Source organism: Bombyx mandarina, chromosome 03 (assembly GCF_030267445.1).
Source record: "Bombyx mandarina strain Sakado chromosome 03, ASM3026744v2".
Lineage (NCBI taxonomy): Eukaryota > Metazoa > Arthropoda > Insecta > Lepidoptera > Bombycidae > Bombyx > Bombyx mandarina.
In genome coordinates, this window is record NC_143210.1 from 3,138,455 (window position 1) to 3,146,581 (window position 8,127).

At 34.6% G+C, this 8,127-nt stretch overlaps 1 long non-coding RNA gene across 2 annotated transcripts; it reads right to left on the reverse strand.

Annotated features, from left to right (window-relative positions):
- Window positions 1-434: 434 nt before the first annotated feature.
- On the reverse strand, window positions 435-1,773 carry LOC149503245 (uncharacterized). Of its 2 annotated transcripts, XR_016325583.1 has the most exons (3): window positions 1,287-1,454; window positions 956-1,203; window positions 435-851 (listed from the first exon to the last, which is right to left on the reverse strand). It is a non-coding gene; the product is annotated as an uncharacterized LOC149503245 (long non-coding RNA). The 2 variants fall into 2 exon arrangements; XR_016325582.1 differs by having other exon boundaries at window positions 956-1,773.
- Window positions 1,774-8,127: the final 6,354 nt, after the last annotated feature.

The following is an 8,127-nucleotide window of genomic DNA, read 5'->3' on the forward strand; positions in this document are numbered from 1 at the left end:
TTAGAAGAATTAGAATCAGAAATTTCAGTCGCAGATACACTACAGGAAAATAATATAATTGTTCTTAACAATTTTTCAAAACTTACATATGAAATACAACTATGTACTTGAGTCGTCTAATATCAAAGGTGACAATCTGTGCAATTGGACAAAAAAAAATTATTGATATGTCAATACAGATTGATTTGAATATAATCGTCTCCTTCAAAGAATACGGTTCCAAACCTGCATTAAATAAAGGTTAATACTTAACCTGTTATTTATCTAAGATGTCGTTCAGAAGAGTTTTGTGAATGTCAATGGAATACAAAGTCAATAATTCGTTTTTCTGATTTACAATAATTGTCCAACAGTCACATTGCCGGCTTTGATAATAGTCGACTCACTTGTAAATAATTGCTTCCAAAGATAATTTATAAAATAAACTCCAAAGATAATTTGACTATTTTTTATTTTCCAAAATGATAATTACATGGTAGTTAGTACATGCAAGATATTTAATTTAGAATTTGTACATATACTTAAAAAACTATCTAACATAAAATTATTATTGCCTACTTAATTTATGAAATTTAATATTCCTTTTAAGTAATTTTTAATTTTTTAAACTAGCATTATCTAAATCTAACTTAACTTTTGCTACAACAATCTCCTTTTATTTATTTTCCAAGTCAAGTCTCTTTTTTGCTATTAGATATTCTGCTAATGCATTGTCCCTATGCTAGCCTTGCATTTCTTTTCTTCCATCTTGTTTCCGCTTGGCTGTATAAGTGTTAAAAATATTATATGTGACCTACAACAATGTGCATGCTTTATCCAAAATTTCATCTGCAATCCTTACCACCTCCAGCCTGTAACAAAGAGCATAATTATTTCAAATACTACGGCAACCTGGAGAAAAAATCATGTTTATCAATGTGTTATTAGAGACAAACAATCAACTAATTATACTAACCTTACTAAGGTTGTTTCTTATGTTGCCGTAGCGTTCTTTAAGTTTTCCCATTTTAGTCGAAGTTGCGATGGAGTTCGTCGGAAACGACGAATCGACGAATTAAAATCATTTACAAGGGTTTGCCAAGCCTGCTCCTTCAATTTATTGTTTGTGGCATTTGTTGCCTTATTATTGAAATGTTTTTTCGCCGCCACAAGTTCTGCTAGAATCATCGTCTCATCTTTTGTCATGGGTGCTGCCTTTCTTGACTGAAAAAGATATATTTTCTAAACTTGAACTCAAAGTTTTCAAAGTAAAATTATTATTATCAATGTAGTTCATAGATACTTACAGAATTCATTTTATTTCACTGTAGCTCTTTAATTATAAACACACTTAGAATTATAAACGAAAGTTTTAAAGCGTTTTGGAGGTAAGTCATCATCTAATATAGTAGGTAAACAATAGAAAAACAAACAAAAGAAACTGATCACTGCTTATTGGCCAACGGACTGTCATAACGTTTCGTTTCATAATTTCGACTAGGATAAAAATAGCAATACGTCCAATTTAAAAAAATCTACATATGTTTTTATTACTTTTTGTTATAAACAAATGTGTTTATGATAGTCTACGATATGCTGGTTAAATTATAGATATAATTTAGAATAAAATAAAATAAGTCTTGATCCTGATGTTGTTTCGTATTTGTAGTAGAACGAAACGTATCAAGAGGCTCGGATAAATCGGAGGGAAGAAGCTATCTACTGTTGGTTAAAGAGAGATAGCACTTATCCGTGATTGTAAAACGCAAACTAAGGATAGATACGCTCTTGCTGATATTCGGAGATAGCTATCTATCCGTAAGCTCAGATACGTTATTGAAAACGGCCGTTAGTCACGTTTGCCTTTCAAGCGTCGATATGTATATGTGTTTAAGAACATGAACACACCGGTTCTTGGGTTATAAAGCTAACCTCTGTCACGAAATAGTCGTGCATAGGTACTGGTTTGAATTGTGGGATAGTGATTGTAGAATACAATTGAGTCACTTCATATCGCTCATACCTCAAGATGAGTGATGACATAAGCTTTTGTCGTGTTTAAAGGCTAAGCTAATGACTTCATTAACTTGCCGTCGCAATAACAATAAAAACTAACGCAGAAAATTGTTAAACGTCAAATAATTAATTCGTATGTGTTAATATCAAATGAACACTTTGACTTCCACGGTGAAGGAATAACATCGTGTAATAAAATGAAACCCGCAAAATTATAATTTGCGTAATTACTGGTGGTAGGACCTCTTGTGAGTCCGCGCGGGTAGGTACCACCACCCTGCCTATTTCTGTCGTGAAGCAGTAATGCGTTTCGGTTTGAAGAGTGGGGCAGCCGTTGTAACTATACTGAGATCTTAAAACTTATATCTCAAGGTGGGTGGCGCATTTACGTTGTAGATGTCTATGGGCTTCAGTAACCACTTAACACCAGGTGGGCTGTGAGCTCGTCCATTCATCTAAGCAATAAAAAATAAAAAATAAACAATAAAACGACACAAAAATGTTAACTAAACAATGTTTATAATGCACTGTTAGACTGTGACGAGCAAAAAAATAATTCAGTATCGAAAATAGTAAGGGGAAACAATTTTGGGCACTCTTCCCAGTAGTACATTCGGCGACTTTTTTGTTTTTAAATTGCGCTTCTAATTTTGTTCTTCGTGTTTCAACATTACATCGTCATCAGAACGAATTCAGCAAAGAAAGCTTACTAAATGACTATGATTATTTATCAAATTATTTTCAACAATTATAATTTTACAATCATATTTAAATTACTTTATCTTGTAATAGGTAACAATTATAGAAAAAGTAATATTATATTATGTATTTACACAATTCTTTCAAAAGCTAAATTGAACACATTTTGTTAAACACACATACATGAATACACATAAACATGCGTCAATATAATTTTGCTCACGTTTATAGCATAAAATATTAAAAAATAAAATCTTTATTACATCGAAAATTATTTATTTTATTCTTTATTATTACACATAAAAAATATATGATTAGCGTACTAGTATACATAATATGTAGCTTTCTTACTACCATAATTAGAATTCATTTTACGGTATAATCTAGCCTTTATACTCATACTATTTATATTATCATTATTGTTATAAAACAGTATAGGTATATTATTTCCATCAATAACTTGAAATTAAATCAAATTAGGTCATAGTAGGTGGAAGAGATTGTGTTATAAATTTAATATTTGCAATTGGTATAATAATAAATTCAACTCAATCAAATTTAGTTAGATGACTAAAGATAATTTTAGGTTCGCCTCTTACTATCGTGATTACTTAAAGATCTGAGATACTCTTGATACAAAGAACCCGCGCTCAATATAATCTCAAAACCAATAATTTATTTGAAACTTTCATGAAATATCATTCGTACACGCGTTGATGAACATCAAAATAAACTTTCACGTCAGTACAAAAACAAATGGTTGTTTTCGTTTGAGAATATATTATTATATAAAAAAAAATCTCTACGTCACCATTCGCCTTGAACTTTTATACGTTTGTTTATCTTTACGCTGAAAAAAGATAAGTATGTGTTATGTAAATGCAACTTTTAAACTCAAAGAAAATTTGTTAGCTGAATTCGTATGATTTTAAATCGGCGCAGAATATACTGTTTCTTTTCTAGGTCTCAAAGGTCTCGAAGCACCTTAACCAGCTTATCAAGAGCTACAGCTCTGAGGAATGTACCCAGATTTTTACTGTAGCATTCAGCAAAATGTTTTGTCTCGTGCGTGCGGATATTTTTTGACGTATTCTCTCTCTCTTGGCTTGGCTCTGCCCCTGGCATTGCTGACGTCAATGAGCGACGGTGATCACTCACCATCAGGTGGGCCGTATACTTGTCTGCCTACAAGGGCAATAAAGAAAACAGTTTTATTGCATTCTGGCTTTTTTCCCACCTAAGCTGATGGTCTAGACCAGTCTTTCCCAAAGTAGGCGATAACGCCCCCTTGTGGGCGCTGCAGGCCTAAAGGGGGGCGGTAAGAGACCCAGAAAAATAATGGGGGCGTTGTCTATAGAGACTTGGGAGGCGATTTGTAATGTAATTCAGGAGGACTCTTACTCTTAACTGAGCTCTCGCTATAGTGTTTTTTTCAGTAGGTGAAAGATGGGGGCGCTAAAAATGAATTTATTCTCAGAGTGGGCAGTGACAAAATAAGTTTGGAAACCCCTGGTCTAGACTCTAGAGAAACCATGTCAACCAGCGTCACCGGGCTGTAGGTGAGCTCACGGGGCTCAAACCTGACGTTGAGGCTTGCATAAGCTTTCGATAAACTTGTTGGTTTGTAGTTTAATGAAGTAACTGAGGAAAATTGAGATGTTTTTTTGCGAAAATATTGTTAATGTATTGGATGCTTCTTTCTTTGTATTTGGAAAAGATTTTTATTTTATTGACTAATAGTCCCTGAGTTCCATGAAATTCTTCAGAGATTTTGAGAAGAAGACAGTCGAGCAACATTTTAAATAGCGTGGCTTATAACGGAAAACTAGTCTACGATGTTCTCAAATGTTGGGAAACATATGCGAGTCAATTACAATACCAAATAATTTTATCAAATAACTGTGACCGGGAATCGGATGCAAACTTCATCCTAGTGAGATTCACTAAGCCATTAGAGTAGGAGTCAACAACCCGTGGTTCTTTGACTCCTCGGCTACGGTTCTTCCGCGAAATGTTTAATTCAGCTACAGAATATTACTTATTATCTTGCCTTGTAAGAGACGAGTAAATGTTTTTGAAAAACAAGCAAACAACGTTCATATGATAAAAATTGTATGTCAAAAAAGACTGATGTTGAGGTGATAAGGTTGTGTTTTGAGTGGCTTGATATTTGAAATGAAATACGTGTGGTTTGCGTAGTAATTTCTATGACATTGCCAAATAAGTCGTCGTGGCCTAAACGATAAGACGTCCGGTGCATTCGTGTTGAGCGATGCACCGGTGTTCGAATCTCGCAGGCGGGTACCAATTTTTCCAATGAAATATGTACTTAACAAATGTTCACGATTGACTTCCACGGTGAAGGAATAACATCGTGTAATAAAAATCGAACCCGCAAAATTATAATTTGCATAATTACTGGTGGTAGGACCTCTTGTGAGTCCGCGCGGGTAGGTACCACCGCCCTGCTTATTTCTGCCGTGAAGCAGTAATGCGTTTCGGTTTGAAGGGTGGGGCAGCCGTTGTAACTATACTTGAGAATTCAAATTCAAATTGAGACCTTAGAACTTATATCTATCTCAAGGTGGGTGGCGCATTTACGTTGTAGATGTCTTTGGGCTCCAGTAACCACTTAACACCAGGTGGGCTGTGAGCTGGTCCACTCATCTAAGCAATAAAAAAAAAATAGGTTGGGGAAAAAGCTTCTTCGCATTTCTTGAGAAAATTCACAACATTTTTTAATATAGTTTATTTACATTTAACTAAAGTATGTAGGTACCATTTTGTTCGATAACTTTTTGCCATCTTATAGGTAGGGACACGATCCCACTGCTATAGAAATTTTGGGGCTTCTGATCAAAATACCTCTAACCAGAGGACGTTGCTAACACGAACCCTAGCAAGAGCCGTGCTTCGCAGAATCTACCACCGGATCGGAAACGCGACCCACTGAGAAGAACCGGCGAGAAACTCAGTGGGCTGTGTCTGTGGGTTAATTTACTCGCCGAGCCCTTCGTCGCAAGCGAGCAGTTACGATGAGAAGCGAGAGGGTTCGATGGGCAGCGGCTACTGTTGGCACACCTACAATCCGCCACATTTGCACATAGATATTCCTGATTAAAGCCTACGCGTGAATCTTACACAAGCACGCACATGACATCGGTTATCAAATAACAATTCGTTAACAGTTTGTACAAACAACATTTCCTTGTAAATTGTAAACCGATATAATTTGTCAGCATTTATTACATGAGCGCCACTAATACGACTAATCTTTTATATAAAACGTCTTATGATAAAATATAATGTAATATTTATGTATTTGTTTAGCAGATACATGTGATCGCATAGTGAAAATCGCTGGGTCATGTTGGATGCAGATGGTAACGGACTGGCCGCACAGGACATCTGGACATAAATTGGAGAGGCCTATGTTCAGTAGTGGATAGTGGATAGGCTGAGATGATGATGATGATGATGAGTGGCCGCATTTGATTATAGAACGAATGTGTAATTGGTCGTCGTGGCCTAAAGGATAAGACGTCCGGTGCATTCGTATCTAGCGATACAACGGTGTTCGAATCCCACCAGCGTGTACAAATTTTTCTAATGGAATACGTACTTAACAAATGTTCACGAATCACGATTGACTTCCACGGTGAAGGAAGAACATCGTGTAATAAAAATCAAACCCGCAAAAAATTTAATTTGCGTAATTATTAATTACTGATGGTAGGACCTCTTGTGAGTCCGCACGGGTAGATACCACCACCCTGCCTATTTCTGCCGTGAAGCAGTAATGCGTTTCGGTTCGAAGGGTGGGGTAGCCGTTTTAACTATATTGAGACCTTAGAACTTATCTCAAGGTGGATGGCGGAATCTACGTTGTAGATGTCTATGGGCTTCGGTAACCACTTGACACCAGGTGGGCTGGGAATCCATATGTGCAATAAATAAATAAAATATTACGGTACCTTATTAAAAAATTATGTGTCAGTAAACACGTTGAGAGAACCTACAATTATTATCCGATTTTGTGAACATTCTTAAACCATTCAGTTATGTTTGACTCGTTAAAATGACATCATTTGGATGAGGACGAAGCAACATGTGCTTCTAAATACCTAGTACAATGAAAATACAGTACGATATAGGTACCGGTTGAAAAATTTGGTTTTTAGCAGATCTTCTCAAGGCATCAGTGGAACATTTAAAGTCGTAATAGATCTTTCGGAATAAATGTTGGCTGATCCTTCAATCATAACAAAAATGTTTGCCGACACTCGTCACGACCTCTTAACTCTTGTGTATTTGTAGCATTTATAATAGGAATCAACCATTGATATATATTCAACAATCAAATTATCAACAATTTCCCGGCTTTGTTTTTAGTTAGTGGCAACACTATGGATAAAAAAATAATCCAGACTTTTTGGCGGGAACGCGAGCAGTGAAGTTGTGTGATTTGTTTTATTTTGTCTATTTAGTGTTTCTTCAGGTTTAAATGTGTAATAACGGTGGTTTATTAAATGTTTAATATCTGTGAAAGTGCACAAATGTGGGAAAATGAAACAAAGCTGCTGGACGTAACTTCTCGGGTTCCTCCAAAAAGTCCACTGAAAAAATCTCAGTAAATGACCACCATTTTACTGCGATTATATTTCATCCCATATCATCTCATTTCATTAAATTTCATCCCAGTTGATTAATGTCTCAAATTAATCATCTTCATTTCATTTCACTCCATATTATCATTTTTCATAAAATTAAGAATATAAAGTAAAATAAGACATGACTTAAAGGTCTTAGTTACCAGGTCATAAAATCTCTTAAAAAAAAAAAAAATAATCCATATAATGAATATATATATAAAGAGACCAAAGAGAATCAAACCATTCTAAAAAAATATTTTTTTTTGGCATAAATCTAAATAGTTTAAAAAACATATTTTTTTTGAACAGAAAATGCACAAACAAAACTAGATAGTAAACAAGACATTAAAATTCGAAATCTTCACATATCTATCCATTGGACATTAAAATATTTTAAATAATTCATTCGCTACATAACCTTGACCGATGTTTCGAGACCGCGTAGATATTTTTTTTTGAAATGTTTACGAAAATAGCAACATGGAAGTTTTTTTCAGTGTCACACTTGTATTGTCTATGCTTCAGTTCCAAAGAGTAATAAGTCGGAAATTTATTGAAATGGAAATACATAAGCTTAGGAATTTGAATTAAAAACGGCCCTTAAATTAGTTTTATATCCATTGATGTATGTATTAAAAAACCCTTTTTTATATATCAATATCTATATCTAATGAAATGCAAGTTAAACACACGGCTTCGCCTGCGTTTTTAAAAATATTACCTTTTTTTTTATTTATTAATGCGCAAAACAAATCCCAATCACACACACAGTACATATTAG